The 20,622-nt window shown below is 46.1% G+C and overlaps 1 protein-coding gene across 1 annotated transcript in view; it reads left to right on the plus strand.

Annotated features, from left to right (window-relative positions):
- Positions 1-886: 886 nt before the first annotated feature.
- The window catches only part of LOC120930630, a 74,430-nt gene continuing 54,694 nt past the window's right edge, over positions 887-20,622 (plus strand). Inside the window, exon 1 of the mRNA XM_040341805.1 lies at positions 887-1,150. The gene's annotated coding sequence lies outside the window, so the exon portion shown is untranslated. The remainder of the gene's footprint in view (positions 1,151-20,622) is intronic.

The raw sequence follows: 20,622 nt of genomic DNA on the forward strand, positions 1-20,622 counted from the left end.
GCACTGATAGGGGGGCACTGGGCATGGATGGGCACTGTGGGGTGGCACTGATGGACACTGTGGGGTGGCACTGATGGACACTTGGAGTGGCACTGATGGACATTGTGGGGCAGCACTGATCTACCCATGTTGCCGGTCAGTGCCCATTTGTGGGCACTGATTGGCATCTTTTTTTTTTTTTTTTTAAAGCTTTTTATTTTTTTAAGACTTTTTTTTTTTTTTTTTTTTACAATGCTTTTTTTTTTTTTTTGGCCCACCCTGGTCCAGGGTGGGCTTCCCTGGTGGTCCAGTGTGGTGATCCGAGGGGGGGCTGCGCTGATAAACAATCAGCGTGAACCCCCCCCTGTCAGGAGAGCCGCCGATCGGCTCTCCTCTACTCGCGTGTATACCACCTAACCTGGCACTACAGTATATCACCTTGCCCTGGCACTATATCACCCTAACGTCACTTGACATTGACATGCGGTGCGCTGCCTCTCCCCCTGGAGGGGGGGGGAGTGGTGCCAGATATAGGATCCGCCCCGGGTGCCAATTTTGAAAAACGTTTATCGTTTTCCTTCCACTTCACAATGATGTGCCACTTTGTGTTGGTCTATCACATAAAATCCCAATAAAATACATTTATGTTTTTGGTGCCAACATGAAAAAATTTGGAAAATTTTAAGGGGTATGAATATTTTTTTCAAGGCACTGTGTGTGAATGTGTGTGTGTGTGTATATATATATATATATATATATATATATATATACATATATATCTATTTATACATTTTTATATTTGGCCCCCCTTCTTTTGTACCTGCCCCCCCTAAATATGATAACTTGTCGTCTGGCGGGTAGAAGAGGTCTTGCTGAAGGGGAATTCCGGGGTGTAGTGACGCCGGTTGTTCCCGGGACACGTTGGGTGTTGTAATGAAAAAACGTCTGATTGCCAGCAGGTGACATATCATCATCACAGCGCACAGACACTTCTTCCTGCTGCACAGCGACATTACACAATCACAGTTATAAAATATGAGAATTATTGATAAGGGGAGGAGTCATAGAAGAGGAAAACGCAGAGTGACTTCCAGATCTGTCACTCCGCACACAGCCCCGGAGAGCTGAGACACAGGAGCTGACAATCTACACCCAGCTGTGCTGCGTACAGGTACTCACCGCTGCCTCTGATTGGCTGCCGCATTCTCTGACTCACTTATATCTTTAGTGTCTGTCTGTAGATCAGCTGCTGACTCTCTCACTGCAATACATGGACAGCTAGAGCTGAGCTCCTCCTGAAAATGCTACTTACCCGGCTGACCCTTGGATACTTACTGAGCCAGGCGCCCAAAAGTCAAGATCCTGCAGGGCAGCCAGGACATTAGCATTATCAGAATGAGCTCAGCAATGTGGATTTAGCAGAGTTTGAACGCTTCGCTTTTCTCCAGCCACCAGCATGTCGCAGTGACCTCAGGGTAATATTTAGTCTGACTATTGTACACATAGGGCTAGATTCAGGTAAGGGGATGTAAGTTTGTGCGGGCGTAGCGTATGTTATTTACGCTACGCCGCCGCAATTCAGAGAGGCAAGTGCAGTATTCACAAAGCACTTGCTCTGTAAGTTGCGGCGGCGTAGCGTAAATCTGCCGGCGTAAGCGCGCCGAATTTAAATTGTCAAGAGGTGGGCGTGTTTTATGCAAATAAAACATGACCCCGCGTAAATGACGTTTCTCACGAACGGCGCATGCGCCGTCCGTGACCGTATCCCAGTGCGCATGCTCCTAATCACGTCGCAAATAGTCAATGCTTTCGACGTGAACGTAATTTACGCAAAGCCCTATTCGCGAACGACTTACGCAAACGTCGCAAAATTTCGACGCTGGCCCGACGTCCATACTTAACATTGGCTACGCCTCATATAGCAGGAGTAACGTTACGCCGGAAAAAGCCTTACGCAAACGACGTAAAAAAAATCCGCCGGGCGCACGTACGTTTCTGAATCGGCGTATCCAGCTCATTTGCATATTCTACGCTGAAATCGACGGAAGCGCCACCTAGCAGCCAGGGTAAATATTGCACCCTAAGATACGACGGCGTAGGAAGCTTACACCGCTTGTATCTTAGCCTAATTTAGGCGTATCTGGTTTCCAGAATACGCTTAAATTTACGACGGCGTAGATTCAGAGTTACGACGGCGTATCTACTGATACGCCGGCGTAACTGTCTCTGAATCTGGCCAATAGAAGGATGGATTTCCGCTGGGATTGCATTGTTTGCGATGGGATTAGACTCGCAGGCATAGCAGCCAAGAGGGGCGGTTTGGAAAATCACGTCTGTCTTATAAATTCCTCGAATGCCGGATCTCCGTCAGCCCTGCATAGGGTGTGACAACAATGTAACAAATGTCATCCTTTAACCACTTGCCTACTGGGCACATATACCCCCTTCCTGCCCAGACTAAATTTTAGCTTCCGGCACTGCGTCACTTTAACTGACAATTGCGCGGTCGTGCGACGTGGCTCCCAAACAAAATTGACTTTTTTTTCCCCCCACAAATAGAGCTTTCTTTTGGTGGTATTTGATCGCCTCTGCGGTTTTTAGTTTTTGCGCTATAAACAAAAAAAAGAGCGAAAATTTAGAAAAAAAACACAATGGGGTAGATTCAGGTAGGGGCGCGCAAAACTGCGGCGGCGTAACGTATGGCATTTACGTTACGCGGCCGCAAGTTTTACAGGCAAGTGCTTGTTTCACAAAGCACTTGCCTGTAAAGTTGCGGCGGCGTAGCGTAAAAGGGGCCGGCGTAAGCGCGCGTAATTCAAATGATCCCTTAGGGGGCGTGGATTATTTAAATTAGGCGCGCTCCCGCGCCGAACGTACTGCGCATGCGCCGTCCCTTAAATTTGACGACGTGCATTGCGGTAATTGACGCCGCAAGGACGTCATTGGTATCGACGTGAACGTAAATGGCGTCCAGCGCCATTCACGGACGACTTACGCAAACGACGTAAAATTTTGAAATCGCGACGCGGGAACGACGTCCATACTTAACATTGGCTACGCCTCCTAATAGCAGGAGCAGCCTTACGGCGAAAACGACGTACGCAAACGACGTAAAAAACGAGAGCCGGCCGCACGTACGTTTGTGAATCGGCGTAAGTATGCAATTTGCATACTCTACGCTGACAACTACGGGTGCGCCACCTAGCGGCCAGCGTCAGAATGCACCCTAAAATACAACGGCGTAAGAGACTGATGCCAGTCGTATCTTAGGCTACAGTCGGCGTATCTAGCTTTCTGAATACAGAAAGTAGATACGCCGGCGCTACTTAGCAATTTACGCTGTGTATCTATGGATACGCAGGCGTAATGGCTTTCTGAATCTTCCCCAATATTTTTTACTTTTTGCTATAATAAATCCCATTTTTTTTTTCTCCGTCTAGGCCGATACGTATTCTTCTACATATTTTTGGTAAAAAAAATAAGAAAAAAATAAAATCGCAATAATCGTATAGTGACTGGTTTGTTATATTGCCTACAAACATAATTATGATTTTTTTTTTATTTTTTTTTTACTAAGAATGGCGGCGATCTGCGTTTTTTTTTTCCGGGACTGTGACATTATAGCGGACACTTTTGACACATTTTTGGGACCATTCACATTTATACAGTGAACAGTGCTATAAATATGCATTGATTACTGTATAAATGTGACTGGCAGGGAAGGGGTTAACCACTAGGGGGTGGGGAAGGGGTTAAATGTGTAGCCTAGTCAGTGTTCTAACTGTGGGGGAGGTGACCGATCTGTGTCCCTATGTACAAGGGACACAGATCTGTCTCCTCTCCCTGACAGGAAGTGGAGCTCTGTGTTTACACACAGAGCTCCTTGTCCCTGCTCAGTTACTGGGCAATCGCGGCCGCCGGCACGCGCTCTGTGTTCCCAGTAACGCGACGGGTGCGCGCGCCCCCTAGCAGCTTCTAATGACAGGACGTCATATGACGTCCTGTCAGAACAACAGGGGATTCCGCCCGCCGCCATTTGACGGCGTGCGGTTGTAAGGAGGTTAGACAAACCTCCCAACATTTTGAGATGGTAATGAGGGACTACTAGCAAACGTATGGAGGCATAGGACACGCCCCCTGCCACACCCTCTTAAAGGAGAATTAACCCCCAAAAAAAAGGTTAATTCACAAGGGCTTTTTTTTTTACCATTACTATTCCTTTATTTTGAAAATTGAATAGGTTGCGCTAACTATAAAACGGTAGCACAAAAGTGCATAAACCCAAAGTGACCAATGATGAATGTGAATAAATGAATAAACCATTAAATGCATAAAATATTGGATAAAGAGAAAAAAATCGAATAATTGATTCCACCCATTACCACAAAAAAAAAAAAACGAATAGCCATATTCAGGTAGAGATACGCCGTCGTAACTCTGAATCTGCACCGTCGTATATTTAAGTGTATTCTCAAATTCAGATACGCTTAAATGTAGCTAAGATACGACCGCCGGCGCCGTCGTATCTTAGCTGTCTATTTACGCCGGCCGCTAGGGGCGTGTACGCTGATTTACGCCTAGAATGCGTAAATCAGCGAGATACACCTATTCACGAACGTACGCTTGCCCGTCGCAGTAAAGATACGCCGTTTACATAGGGCGTTTTCAGGCGTAAAGATAATCCACCAAAAAGATGGCGCAGCCAATGTTAAGTATGGCCGTCGGAACCGCGTCAAATTTTTTAATTTTTACGTCGTTTGCGTAAGTCGTCCGTGAATGGGGCTGGGCGTAATTTATGTTCACGTCGAAACCAATACTTAGGAGGCAAGTGCTTTGTGAATACAGCACTTGCCCCTCTAACTTACAGCACTTGCCTCTCTCATATGACGTCCTGTCATTTAAAGCCGATAGGCGGCGCACGAGTCGCGTTACTGGGAACACAATGTGCGTGCCCGGCGGCCGCGATTGCCCAGTAACTGAGCAGGGACGTGGAGCTCTGTGTGTAAACACAGAGATCCACGTCCTGTCAGGGAGAGAGGAGACCGATGGTGTGTCCCTTGTACATAGGGACATAGATCGGTCGCCTCCCCCAGTCACCCCTCCTTCTACAGTTAGAACACTCACTAGGCTACACATTTAACCCCTTCCTCGCCCCCTAGTGGTTAACCCCTTCCCTGCCAGTCACATTTATACAGTAATCAGTGCATTTTTATAGCACTGATCGCTGTATAAATGTGAATGGTCCCAAAAATGTGTCAAAAGTGTCCGATGTGTCTGCTATAATGTCGCAGTCCCGAAAAAAAACGCAGATCGCCGCCATAACTAGTAAAAAAAAAAATAATAAATTAAAAAAAATCATAATTATGTCCCCTATTTTGTAGGCAATATAACTTTTGCGCAAACCAGTCACTATATGATTATTGAGATACAATTTTTTAATTTTTTTTAAATGGGATATTTATTATAGCAAAAAGTAAAAAAATATTGGGGCAGATTCAGGTACCTGCGCGCCTAGTTACGGCGGTGCAGCGTATTGTATTTACGCTACGCCAACGCAACTTACAGGAGCAAGTGCAGTATTCACAAAGCACTTGCTCCGTAAGTTGCGGCGGCGTAGCGTAAATGGGGCCGGAGTAAGCCCGCGTAATTCAAATGTGGAAGGGGGGGCGTGTTTTATGCTAATGTGTTATGACCTGACGTGATTGACGTGTTTTACGAACGGCGCATGCGCCGTCCGTGTGCATTGCTTTCAAGTACGCCGCAATGACGTATTGGTTTTGACGTGAACGTAAAGCCCTATTCGCGAACGACTTACGCAAACGACGCAAAAAAATCAAATTTCGAAGCGGGAACGACGTCCATACTTAACATTGGCTGCGCCACCTAATAGCAGGAGCAACGTTACGCCGAAAAAGCCTTACGCAAACAACGTAAAAAACTACCGCCGGGCGCAGGTACATTTGTGAATTGCCGTAACTAGGTAATTTGCATACTCTACGCCGAAAACGACGGGAGCGCCACCTAGCAGCCAGCGTGAGAATGCACCCTAAGATACGACGGCGTAAGAGAATTATGCCAGTCGTATCTTAGGCTAATGTCGGCGAATCTAGCTTTCTGAATACAGAAAGAAGATACGCCGGCGCAGATTTGAATTTACGCGGCGTATCTATAGATACGCGGGCGTAAATTCTCTCTGAATCTAGCCCATTGTGTTTTTTTTCAAAATTGTCGCTCTTTTTTTGTTTATAGCCCAAAAATAAAAACCGCAGAGGCGATCAAATACCACCAAAAGAAAGCTCTATTTGTGGGAAAAAAAGGACGTCAATTTTGTTTGGGAGCCACGTCGCACGACCGCACAATTGTCAGTTAAAGCGACGCAGTGCCGGAAGCTAACATTTCGTCTGGGCAGGAAGGGGGTGTATGTGCACAGTAGGCAAGTGGTTAAACCTGTGGTGCCGGCCGGACACTCACAGGTAAACCCGTTCCTGCTGGAGGTGATTGAGCTGGGTGGTGACGTCATGCGCCGTTCCGGCACCACCCAGCTCAATCACCTCCAGCAGAGACGGGTTTACCTGTGAGTGTCCGGCCGGCACCACAGGTTTAAGGCAGTTTATACTGCTTCACTATTATCACTTTTAGTTAGTAGGGGGTGGCTGTGTCCTCTTTTTCATTTTGGGACATTGTATTGTCCCGGAATGACGTTGCCCGGGACCCAGGACAGATATGTCAATTGCGGGACAGTCCCGGGCAATCCGGGACATGTGGTTACCCTTCTCCCGGCGGATAATGACCCCCCTGTACTGCGCAGGCGCAGCGCTTGCGCTTGCGCAGTATGCACAACAACGAAGCCCGCCGAAAATAGCCGAAGATGTAGAGCTGTGAGTGAGCTGTACATGGCGCCTGCGCCATGACGACGAGGGGTGTGTGTATTACTGTTATATCGTGTAAGGGGCAAGTGTATTACTGTTATAATGTGTAAGGGATGGACAAGGGGTGGGTGTATTACTATCGTGTAAGGGGCGGATGGCTACAAAAGAGGGCCAATTGATAGGCAGAGCTGATAACTTGGGGGTGGTTTTAGCAATCAGCTACATGTCTTTGTAGCCACCCGCCCCTTACACGATATAACAGTAATACACCCGCCCCTTACACGATATAACAGTAATACACCCGCCCCTTACACGATATAACAGTAATACACCCGCCCCTTACACGATATAACAGTAATACACCCGCCCCTTACACGATATAACAGTAATACACCCGCCCCTTACACGATATAACAGTAATACACCCGCCCCTTACACGATATAACAGTAATACACCCACCCCTTACACGATATAACAGTAATACACCCGCCCCTTACACGATATAACAGTAATACACCCGCCCCTTACACGATATAACAGTAATACACCCGCCCCTTACACGATATAACAGTAATACACCCGCCCCTTACACGATATAACAGTAATACGCCCACCCCTTACACGATATAACAGTAATACACCCGCCCCTTACACGATATAACAGTAATACACCCGCCCCTTACACGATATAACAGTAATACACCCGCCCCTTACACGATATAACAGTAATACACCCGCCCCTTACACGATATAACAGTAATACGCCCACCCCTTACACGATATAACAGTAATACACCCGCCCCTTACACGATATAACAGTAATACACCCGCCCCTTACACGATATAACAGTCATACACCCGCCCCTTACACGATATAACAGTAATACGCCCGCCCCTTACACGATATAACAGTAATACACCCGCCCCTTACACGATATAACAGTAATACACCCGCCCCTTACACGATATAACAGTAATACACCCGCCCCTTACACGATATAACAGTAATACACCCGCCCCTTACACGATATAACAGTAATACACCCGCCCCTTACACGATATAACAGTAATACACCCGCCCCTTACACGATATAACAGTAATACACCCGCCCCTTACACGATATAACAGTAATACACCCGCCCCTTACACAATATAACAGTAATACACCCGCCCCTTACACAATATAACAGTAATACACCCGCCCCTTACACGATATAACAGTAATACACCCGCCCCTTACACGATATAACAGTAATACACCCGCCCCTTACACGATATAACAGTAATACACCCGCCCCTTACACGATATTACAGTAATACACCCGCCCCTTACACGATATAACAGTAATACACCCGCCCCTTACACGATATAACAGTAATACACCCGCCCCTTACACGATATAACAGTAATACACCCGCCCCTTACACGATATAACAGTAATACACCCGCCCCTTACACGATATAACAGTAATACACCCGCCCCTTACACGATATAACAGTAATACACCCGCCCCTTACACGATATAACAGTAATACACCCGCCCCTTACACGATATAACAGTAATACACCCGCCCCTTACACGATATAACAGTAATACACCCGCCCCATACACGATATAACAGTAATACACCCGCCCCTTACACGATATAACAGTAATACACCCGCCCCTTACACAATATAACAGCAATACACCCGCCCCTTACACGATATAACAGTAATACACCCGCCCCTTACACGATATAACAGTAATACACCCGGCCCTTACACAATATAACAGTAATACACCCGCCCCTTACACGATATAACAGTAATACACCCGCCCCTTACACGATATAACAGTAATACACCCGCCCCTTACACGATATAACAGTAATACGCCCACCCCTTACACGATATAACAGTAATACACCCGCCCCTTACACGATATAACAGTAATACACCCGCCCCTTACACGATATAACAGTAATACACCCGCCCCTTACACGATATAACAGTAATACACCCGCCCCTTACACGATATAACAGTAATACGCCCACCCCTTACACGATATAACAGTAATACACCCGCCCCTTACACGATATAACAGTAATACACCCGCCCCTTACACGATATAACAGTCATACACCCGCCCCTTACACGATATAACAGTAATACGCCCGCCCCTTACACGATATAACAGTAATACACCCGCCCCTTACACGATATAACAGTAATACACCCGCCCCTTACACGATATAACAGTAATACACCCGCCCCTTACACGATATAACAGTAATACACCCGCCCCTTACACGATATAACAGTAATACACCCGCCCCTTACACGATATAACAGTAATACACCCGCCCCTTACACGATATAACAGTAATACACCCGCCCCTTACACGATATAACAGTAATACACCCGCCCCTTACACGATATAACAGTAATACACCCGCCCCTTACACGATATAACAGTAATACACTCGCCCCTTACACAATATAACAGTAATACACCCGCCCCTTACACAATATAACAGTAATACACCCGCCCCTTACACGATATAACAGTAATACACCCGCCCCTTACACGATATAACAGTAATACACCCGCCCCTTACACGATATAACAGTAATACACCCGCCCCTTACACGATATTACAGTAATACACCCGCCCCTTACACGATATAACAGTAATACACCCGCCCCTTACACGATATAACAGTAATACACCCGCCCCTTACACGATATAACAGTAATACACCCGCCCCTTACACGATATAACAGTAATACACCCGCCCCTTACACGATATAACAGTAATACACCCGCCCCTTACACGATATAACAGTAATACACCCGCCCCTTACACGATATAACAGTAATACACCCGCCCCTTACACGATATAACAGTAATACACCCGCCCCATACACGATATAACAGTAATACACCCGCCCCTTACACGATATAACAGTAATACACCCGCCCCTTACACAATATAACAGCAATACACCCGCCCCTTACACGATATAACAGTAATACACCCGGCCCTTACACAATATAACAGTAATACACCCGCCCCTTACACGATATAACAGTAATACACCCGCCCCTTACACGATATAACAGTAATACACCCGCCCCTTACACGATATAACAGTAATACACCCGCCCCTTACACGATATAACAGTAATACACCGCCCCTTACACGATATAACAGTAATACGCCCGCCCCTTACACGATATAACAGTAATACACCCGCCCCTTACACGATATAACAGTAATACACCCGCCCCTTACACGATATAACAGTAATACACCCGCCCCTCGTTGTCATTGCGCAGGCGCCGTGTACAGCTGACTCACAGCTGTACATCTTTGGCTATTTTCGGTGGCTCCGTTGTGGTTCGTACTGCGCAAGCGGTGCGCCTGCGCAGTACAGGGGGGTCATTATCCGCCGGGGACATTTTTCGGCAGGACACCGGCACTTCCACCAGCTAGAGTAAGACTGGGAGGAAGCTGGAAACGGCTTCGATCCAGTCTTCGTTCTGTAAACACGGAAGTGACGTCACTTCCAGCTGCCAATGGCGCCATTAAAAAAAAAAAAAAAAAAAAGACAGTATTCAGAATCGCCGTTTTTGGAGGTCTGAATACTGTGAAGTGCAAAGGAGGGATTTGGGATCTTTTAGACCCCCGATCCCTCCATAAAGAGTACCTGTCACCACCTGTTACTGTCACAAGGGATGTTTACATTCCATGTGTCAGCAATAAAAGTGATCAGAATTTTATTTTTAACCACTTCAATACCGGGCATTTTCACCCCCTTCCTGCCCAGACCAATTTTCAGCTTTCAGCGCTCTTATGCCGCGTACACACGGTCGTTTTATGTGATGAAAAAAAATGACGTTTTTAAAAACGTCACTTTAATTGACCGTGTGTGGGGGGAAAACGTTGTTTTATGTCTTGTAAAAAACGACCCAAAAAAATTGAAGCATGCTTCAATTTTATGTGTCGTTTTTCAAAACGTCAACTTTTACTTCACAGAAATTGACCGTGTGTAGCAAAAACGTCGTTTAAAACGACGTTTTTTCATCCGCGCATGCCCAGAAGCTAGTTATTAAGCGAGCTTCAATGGAAAAACGTGGTGGAACGTAACCTCGCTTTGCTAGAACATTGTGAGAAAACGATGGTGTGTAGGCAACTTCGTCTTTGAAAATTGAAGTTTCAAAAACGTTGTTTTTTACTTCACAGAAAATGTCGTTTTTTTTCATCACATAAAGTGATGGTGTGTATGCGGCATTACACTTTGAATGACAATTGCGCGGTCGTGCGACGTCGCATCCAAACAAAATTGACGTCCTTTTTTTCCCACAAATAGAGCTTTCTTTTGGTGGTATTTGATCACCTCTGCGTTTTTTTTTTTTTGCACTATAAACAAAACAAAAAAAACGTGTAGTCCAAGGGAGGGGGGCGAGCACGACACTCCACACCAAGTAGAAAGCCTTGCATTACTGTGTGGAGTTACAGACAGAAGAACAGGAAGTGAGGATTTCTCAGAAGAAATAAGGACATTTAAAAGCAAAATGGAAGGATGAGGTAAGTGAAGGAGAACTGCACTGAGGGAAAGGAAGCTATTTAGGGGATTTTTTTTTTACCTTTACAACCCCTTTAAGTGTATACTTTTGTATCTTAAAAGTTCAAAAAGGCTGGCCGTTCAAAAGGTTAATGCAATATACAATGTACAACGGAAATATGCTGCTTATTCGCTTGTGACCTATTTTTCTGGAGAATTTCTACCTTCTACGTCAGCAAAGAAAAACGCACACATAAGTCACGTCTGCATATGTAACCCCACATGTGAGGTGTCGCCGCGATCGTCGGAGCGAGAGCAACAATTCTAGCACTTGACCTCCTTTGTAACTCTAACCTGGTAACCGTTATTTAATTTTTTTTAGGAGATTTTTAAGGTACCATAGTTTGTATTAGCTATCTATTTACTCGGCATGACATCATCTTTCACATTATTGGGCTAACTTTACTGTTAATTTTTTTATTTTTTTAATTCATGAAAGTGTCTTTTTTTCTCCTATAAAATTGCGTTTGAAAGAGACCTGCGTAAATACAGTCTGACATAAAAAGTTGCAACGATCGCGATTTTATATACCGTATTTATCGCGGTATAACGCGCTCCCGCGTATACCGCGCACCCCTAAAGTTGCCCCGAATCCTGTGGAAAAAAAGTTTTTTTTGTACTTACAGTTTTGGTGTCTTGCGCGGCGTCCATCGGCGGCCTCGTCGGGTCCGGCGTCCGTCTGCGGCTTCGGGTGTCCTCTTCATCGTGTCCGGCGTCCTTCTGCGGCTTCGGGTGTCCTCTTCATCGTGTCCGGCGTCCTTCTGCGGCTTCGAGTGTCCTCTTCGTCGGGTCCGGCGTCTTTCTGCGGCGTCCTCCCCGCTCGTTTCCCGCTCCGAGTTTGAATACTGCGCCGACATATACAGAGCGCAGTACACTCGTGTATTGTCGGGCAGGCTCGGCAACTCTCGCGCTGACGTCCTGTACGTCCAGGACGTGAGCGCGGAAGGTGCCGAGACCGCCCGACTATACCCGAGTGTACTGCGCTCAGTATATGTCGGCGCAGTATTCAAACTCGGCGCGGGAAAGCGGGTATCCGCGTATACCGCGCACCCACGATTTTGCCCTGATTTTCAGGGAAAAAAAAGTGCGCGGTATATGCCGATAAATACGGTATATAAAATGTTTGGGGATTCTAAGTAGTTTTCTAGCAAAAAATACTGATTTTAACTTGCAAGCAACAAATGTCAGAAATAGGCTGATGCCGCGTACACACGATAATTTTTCGGCATGAAAAAAGTCGTTTTTCAGCATGTCCAAAAAACGATGTTTTTCCTACTTCATCATTAAAAACGATGTTGCCCACACACCATCGTTTTTGAAAAATGAACAAAGCGCGGTGACGTACAACACGTACGACCGCACTATAAAGGGGTCGTTCCATGCGGATGGCGCCACCCTTGGGGCTGCTTTAGCTGATTCCGTGTTAGTAAAAGACGATTCCTGCTTTTTTGTCTGTTACAGCGTGATGAATGTGCTTACTCCACTATGAATGGTAGTTTTACCTCCCGTCTCATAACTTGCTTCTGAGCATGCCCGGGTTTAAAACGTCGTTTTAGCCCACTTAGGATCATTTTTTACTACCCGAAAAACAACATTAAAAAATGCAGCATGTTCAAATTTTTTTTTTTGTCGTTTTTCAGAAGCCGAAAAATGATGTAAAGCCCACACACCATCGTTTTAAATGACGTTTTTAACAACGTTGTTTTTTTTTCATGCCGAAAAAACGACCGTGTGTACGCGGCATTAGTCATGAAAGGGATATTATAGGACACGTGTGCTGTAATACAAAGTGCATTTATCCTTTTATTGTCTCTCTTGGCTGACAAAGGGGATCACATGACCGGAGCGGGCTGAGGTAATTATATACACCTTTCTTATACAGGTTACTCTGCATAGTAGTTAGGGGGAGGGGGGGAGGAGCATTTAGAAGACTAGATAGGTTTAGGTTGGAATTTTACTTTAAAGGAGTTCTCTGACCTAAAACTTTTAACCCCCGCTGTGCCCGGGCTGTAAAACTATACAAAATAAACTGTCACTTACCTGCCTACGATCCCCCGTTGTTCCGATATCGCCGTCCCGTTCTCCGGTCCCGGTCTCTTCCGCTTCCTGTGTGTCGGTGACTCATAGTGCGCTCAGCCTATCAGCGGCCGCGACGGGACATTGCTGCGGCCGCTGATAGGCTGAGCGCACTATGAGTCACCGACACACAGGAAGCGCAAGGGGCCCGGGACCGGAGAACGGGACGGCGATATCGGAACAACGGGGGATCGTAGGCAGGTAAGTGACAGTTTATTTTGTATAGTTTTACAGCCCGGGCACAGCGGGGGTTAAAAGTTTTAGGTCAGAGAACTCCATTAAGCCCGTCCCATGCAAGTCTATAGGGCATATGTATGCTGTTGTAGTGCAGCAGTTATGGGGTTAAAATAGGCGCCGAGGTGACAACATATTGGGGTAGATTCAGAGAGCAATTACGCCTGCGTATCCATACATACGCAGCGTAATTGCTAAGTAGCGCCGGCGTATCTACTTTCTGTATTCAGAAAGCAAGATACGCTGACTGTAGCCTAAGATACGACTGGCATAAGTCTCTTATGCCGTCGTATCTTAGGGTGCATTCTGACGCTGGCCGCTAGGTGGCGCACCCGTAGTTGTCAGCGTAGAGTATGCAAATTGCATACTTACGCCGATTCTCAAACGTACGTGCGGCCGGCGCTCGTTTTTTACTTTGTTTGCGTACGTCGTTTTCGCCGTAAGGCTGCTCCTGCTATTAGGAGGCGCAGCCAATGTTAAGTATGGACGTCGTTCCCGCGTCGCGATTTCAAAATTTTACGTTGTTTGCGTAAGTCGTCCGTGAATGGCGCTGGACGCCATTTACGTTCACGTCGATACCAATGACATCCTTGCGACGTCAATTACCGCAATGCACGTCGGGAAATTTTAGGGACGGCGCATGGCAGTACGTTCGGCGCGGGAGCGCGCCTAATTTAAATGATCCACGCCCCCTATGGGATCATTTGAATTACGCGCGCTTACGCCGGCCCCTTTTACGCTACGCCGCCGCAACTTTACAGGCAAGTGCTTTGTGAATCAAGCACTTGCCTGTAAAACTTGCGGCCGCGTAACGTAAATGTCATACGTTACGCCGCCGCAGTTTTGCGCGCCCCTACCTAAATCTGGCCCAATGCCTCTAGACATGTGCAGAAGGAAAAAATGTATTTCGTTTTTGTTTCGATTTGTTATTTTACATATATTATTTTAGTTAAATTTGTTTCATTCCTTTAATCCCTTTTTTGGGATTCATTTTCGTTTATTCGTTCTCAAATCGATTCGAAAAGTTTTCAAATTTGAAAAGTTTTCGAATTCAAATAGTTTTCCAATTTCCAAAAAGAATAAAATAGAATAGAAAATAAAGGAAAAAAATAGATTTTTTTTTCTATTATTTACCTTTATTTTCTACTCTATTTTATTATTTTTGGAAATGGGAAAACTTTTCAAATTCGAAAACAAAGTAGTTTTCCAAAAAGAATAAAATAGAACAGAAAATAAAGGAAAAGAATAGAGGCCCAGATTCACAACTGAGATACGACGGCGTATCTCCAGATACGCCATCGTATCTCTACGTTGTGCCGTCGTATCTATGCGCCTGATTCTTAGAATCAGTTACGCATAGATATCTGTTCGATCCGACAGGCGTAAGTCTCTTACGCCGTCGGATCATAACTGCATTTTTACGCTGGCGCTAGGGACGTGTACGCTGATTTACGCGTCGAAATATGTAAATCAGCAAGATACGCGAATTCCAGAACGTACGCCCGTCCGACGCAGTAAAGTTACGCCGTTTACGTTAGGCTTTTCCCGGCGTATAGTTACCCCTGCTATATGGTGGCGTAAATGCGGCGTACCAATGTTAAGTATGGCCGTCGTTCCCGCGACGAAATTTGAAGTTTTTACGTCGTTTGCGTAAGTCGTCCGTGAATGGGGCTGGACGTCATTTACGTACACGTCGAAACCAATACGTCCTTGCGGCGTACTTTGACGCAAAGCACACTGGGATATTCCACGCATGCGCCGTAAGTGCAAAGCGTCAATCACGTCGGGTCACAGCACATTAACATAAAACACGCCCCCCTGTTCAACATTTGAATTAGGCGGGCTTACGCCGGCCGATTTACGCTACGCCGCCGCAACTTACGGAGCAAGTGCTTTGAGAATACAGCACTTGCCCATCTAAGTTGCGGAGGCGTAACATAAATTGGATACATTACGCCGCCGCAAAAATACGAGAATCTGGGCCAGAATTTTTTTTTTCTATTCTGTTCTTTTATTTTCTATTCTATTTTATCATCTTTGATAATGGGAAAATGATTCCAATTCGAAACGTTTTCGAACTTGAAAACTATTCGAATTCTAAAAGTATTTTAGGGTGCAATCTGACGCTGGCCGCTAGGTGGCGCTCCCGTAGTTGTCAGCGTAGAGTATGCAAATTGCATACTTACGCCGATTCACAAACGTACGTGCGGCCGGCACTCGTTTTTTACGTCGTTTGCGTACGTCGTTTTCGCCGTAAGGCTGCTCCTGCTAATAGGAGGCGCAGCCAATAATAAGTATAGGCGTCGTTCCCGCGTCGCGATTTTCAAATTTTGCGTCGTTTGCGTAACTCGTTCGTGAATGGCGCTGGACGCCATTTACGTTCACGTCGAAGCCAAGTCGAAATTTTCCCGACGGAGCATGCGCAGTACGTTCGGCACGGGAACGTGCCTAATTTAAATGATCCACGCCCCCTACGGGATCATTTAAATTACGCGCGCTTACGCCGGCCCCTTTTACGATACGCCGCCGCAAATTACGTAGAGCAAATGCTTCGTGAATGCAGCGTAGCTCCAGTAATTTACGGAGGCGTAGCGTAAAAACGATACGCTGCGCCGCCGTATCAGTGCACGCCCCTACCTAAATCTGGGCCAGTATTCACAAAGCACTCGCTCCCTACGTTGCGCCTGCGTAACATAAATTGGCCGGCGTAAGCCCACCTAATTCAAAGTAGGAAGGTAGTGGGCGTGATCCATTTAAATTAAGCTTGACCCCATGCAATTGGTGGGCCGAACGAACGGCGCATGCGCACGCATTCTCAGAATCACGTTGAATTTACTCCCTAAAATACGACGGCTCAATGCCTACGACGTGAACGTAACCTACGCCCAGCCCCATTCACGTACGACTTACGTAAACGACGTAAAATACGACGGCTGTTCCGTCGTCCATACCTTTTGCATGGGATGCGCCTCCTATAGGTGTTTTAACTTTACGCCTTACGTAAACGGCGTATACTCATGCGACGGGCGCAAGTACCATCGTGAATCGGCGTATCTCGGTCATTTGCATATTCGACGCGTAAACCAATGGAAGCACCCCTTGCGGCCAGCGTAAATATGCGCACAAGATACAACGGCGTAGGATACTTACGTCGGTCGTATGAAGCTACAATTCAGGCGTATCTTACTTGCTGAATCAGGCGCAGAGATACGACGGCGCATCCGTGCACTTACGCGGCGTATCGGTAGATACGTCGGCGTAAGTGCTTTCTGAATCCGGGCCTGTGACTTATTTTTTATTTTTTGGCAGATTTGGGCGTTTTTCTGCTTTTTACATGGGTGCCCTTTTGACCTGTACACGTCACCCCTTTTCTCCGCCCCCTACCCACCTCCCAGTACCGCCCCTTTTAGACAATATCCAACCAAGTATCATTTTATGATGCTAAGTCATTTGTATGGAATTTGGTAATGATATCAAGAAAAACAATAAAATAGATCCCCTGCAACAATAGATCCCCCTAACGACAATGGACCACCCACAACAAAATCCCCCCCCCAGCAACAATAGACTCCCGGCAGCATCAACAGACCTCCGCACAGCCAGCATTAATAGACTCTCTGGCTGCCATCAACAATAGACCCCTCCCCTAACAGTAGATCTCTTTTAGCAACAACTGACCCCCAGCAACAACATAAGACCCCCCCCAGCAACAATAGGTCCCACACCAGGAACAATAGACCCCTCCCCCAACAATAGATCTCTTTCAGCAACAACTGACCCCCAGCAACAACATAAGACCCCCCCCTAGCAACAATAGGTCCCACACCAGGAACAATAGACCCCTCCCCCAACAATAGATCTCTTTCAGCAACAACTGACCCCCAGCAACAACATAAGACCCCTCCCCAGCAGCAATAGGTCCCCCACCAGCAACAATAGACCTCCCTGCAAAAATAGATCCCCAGCAGTGAGCATCAACACCCTGCAGCACACCCCAGCACCCCTTGCCATTACATACAATCAGTCCAGGAGGTGCCGGAACTGCGTTCCCCCGCGTTCCCGCTGAAAAAAAGCCCTGCTATTACACAACAGTGTGAATCCGGCCTCCCCTCTTTGCGGTGTATTATGTTGCGCCTTCAATATGAACGGGTGGCCAATGCAACTCAATGCGCCTAAAATCACACATGACCCTTTTTTTTTTTCTTTAACCACTTAAGGACCCCTTCACGCCAATATATGTCGGCAGAATGGCACGGCTGGGCACATCAACGTATATGTACGTTGTTCTTTAAGCCCAGCCGTGGGGTCGCAGGCGCGCGCCCGCGACCCGGTTCGAAGCACCATGACCGCGGGACTCGCGGACCCAATCGCTGCCGGAGTCCCGCGATCGGTCCCCGGATCTGAAGAACGGGGAGAGTTGTATGTAAACACGGCTTCCCCGTTCTTCACTGTGGCGGCGCATCGATCGTGTCATCCCTTTTATAGGGAGACTCGATCGATGACGTCAGACCTACAGCCACACCCCCCTACAGTTGTAAACACACTTCAGGTCACACATAACCCCATCAGCGCCCCCTAGTGGTTAACTCCCAAACGGCAACTGTAATTTTCACAATAAACAATGCAATTTAAATGCATTTTTTGCTGTGAAAATGACAATGGTCCCAAAAATGTGTCAAAATTGTCCGAAGTGTCCGCCATAATGTCGCAGTCATGAAAAAAATCGCTGATCGCCGCCATTAGTAGTAAAATAATTAATAAAAATGCAATAAAACTATCCCCTATTTTGTAAACGCTATAAATTTTGCGCAAACCAACCGATAAACGCTTATTGCGATTTTTTTTTTTTACCAAAAATATGTAGAAGAATACGTATCGGCCTAAACTGAGTAAATTTTTTTTTATATATATATATTTGGGGATATTTATTATAGCAAAAAGTAAAAAATATTGCATTTTTTTTAAAATTGACGCTCTATTTTTGTTTATAGCGCAAAAACTAAAAACCGCAGAGGTGATCAAATACCACCAAAAGAAAGCTCTATTTGTGGGGAAAAAAGGACGCCAATTTTGTTTGGGAGCCACGTCGCGCGACCGCGCAATTGTCAGTTAAAGCGACGCAGTGCCGAATCGCAAAAAGGGGCAAGGTCCTTTTGGCTGCATTTTGGTTCCGGGTCTTAAGTGGTTAACAACGCACAGCAATGCACTACCGCGGGGTGCGCCGCAATGCAAGTGCATCGCCTTAGTGTATTCGGATGGTATTTAGAATAATTGGCGCCCGACACATTTAATGTGCACATTTTGCACGTGTTGCAATCGTTACGCACAAGAGTTACCACAATGCAGAAATGTGAATAAGACCTAAAAAAAAAAATGGCGTTCAGAAGCCGCTTATACACCAATGATAAATCTGGCTGTCTGATCTGATCCTTCTTGTAGTGTATGGCAGTGGTCATCAACTCCTGTCCCCAGGGCCCACTAACAGGCCAGGTTTACAAGATAACTGAAACACGTCACAGGTGATATAATTGCTGCTCAGTGATTGCCGTATTCTAGTCTGCATCTTCCCATCTTTGGCGCGCTGACAGCCCCTGCTCTTTGATTGACACCATTCAACCCGGGAGACTGAGGACATCTTGTGGTGAAAAATAAGTACTGCAGGGGGAGACTTCCAACAAATATTGCGCCCCAAATTATTATTTTATTTTGTTATTTGGCTGGAGGCTCCCATTATTATATATAAAAAAAAAAAAAATACCTGGAGTGGCGCTTTAACCTCTTCCATACCGGGCATTTTCACCCCCTTCCTGCCCAGACCAATTTTTAGTTTTCAGCGCTGTTGCACTTTGAATGACAAGTGCGCGGTCATGCAACACTGTACCCAAACTAAATCTTTATGTCCCCCCCCCCCCCACAAATAGAGCTTTCATTTGGTGGTATTTGATCATCTCTGCGGTTTTTATTTTTTGCGCTATAAACAAATGAAGAGCGAAAATTTCAAAAAAACACACGATATTTTTAACTTTTTTTATTTAATAAATACCACATTTTTAAAAAAAAAAACTTTTTTTCCTCAGTTTAGGCCGATACGTATTCTTCTACATATTTTTGGTAAAAAAAAAAACGCAATAATCGTATATTGATTGGTTTGCGCAAAAGTTATAGCTTCTACAAAATAGGTGATAGATTTATGGCATTTTTATTTTATAATTTTTTTTAGTAGTTTTGGCGGCGATCTGCGATTTTTTTACTGTGACCGTGACATTGCGGCGAACAGATCGGACACTTTTGACACGTTTTTGGGACCATTCACATTTATACAGCGATTAATGCTATAAATATGCTTTGTTTACTGTGTAAATGTGACTGGCGGGGAAGGGGTTAACCACTAAGGGGCGTTGAAGGGGTTAATATGTTCCCTAAGGTGTGTTCTAACTGTAGGGGGAGGGGACCCATAAGGGGAGGAGACCGATGTGTGTTCCTCTGTACTGGGAACACAGCATTGGTCTCCTCACCTCTGACAGGAGGTGGATCTGTGTTTACACCCCCAGATCCACACTCCTGCCGTGATTACCGGCAATCGCGGGCGCCAGGGACCCGCGCCGGGTCACGAGCGTTGCGCCCTAGATCGCCGGGAACACAGGACGTCATATGACGTCCACCCGGATCGGCGAGGGGTTCCTGCCGCCGTCATTTTACAATGGCGCGGTATGGAAGTGGTTAACCACTTGCCGACCGCTGCACGACTATTTAAATCGACAGAATGGCAGGCAGATTGGCGTACAGGTACGTCCATTTGAATCTGCAGCCCAGCGTGATCGGGAACGGTCATCAGTGATGTGTC

Source organism: Rana temporaria, chromosome 3 (genome assembly GCF_905171775.1).
Source record: "Rana temporaria chromosome 3, aRanTem1.1, whole genome shotgun sequence".
Taxonomy (NCBI): domain Eukaryota; kingdom Metazoa; phylum Chordata; class Amphibia; order Anura; family Ranidae; genus Rana; species Rana temporaria.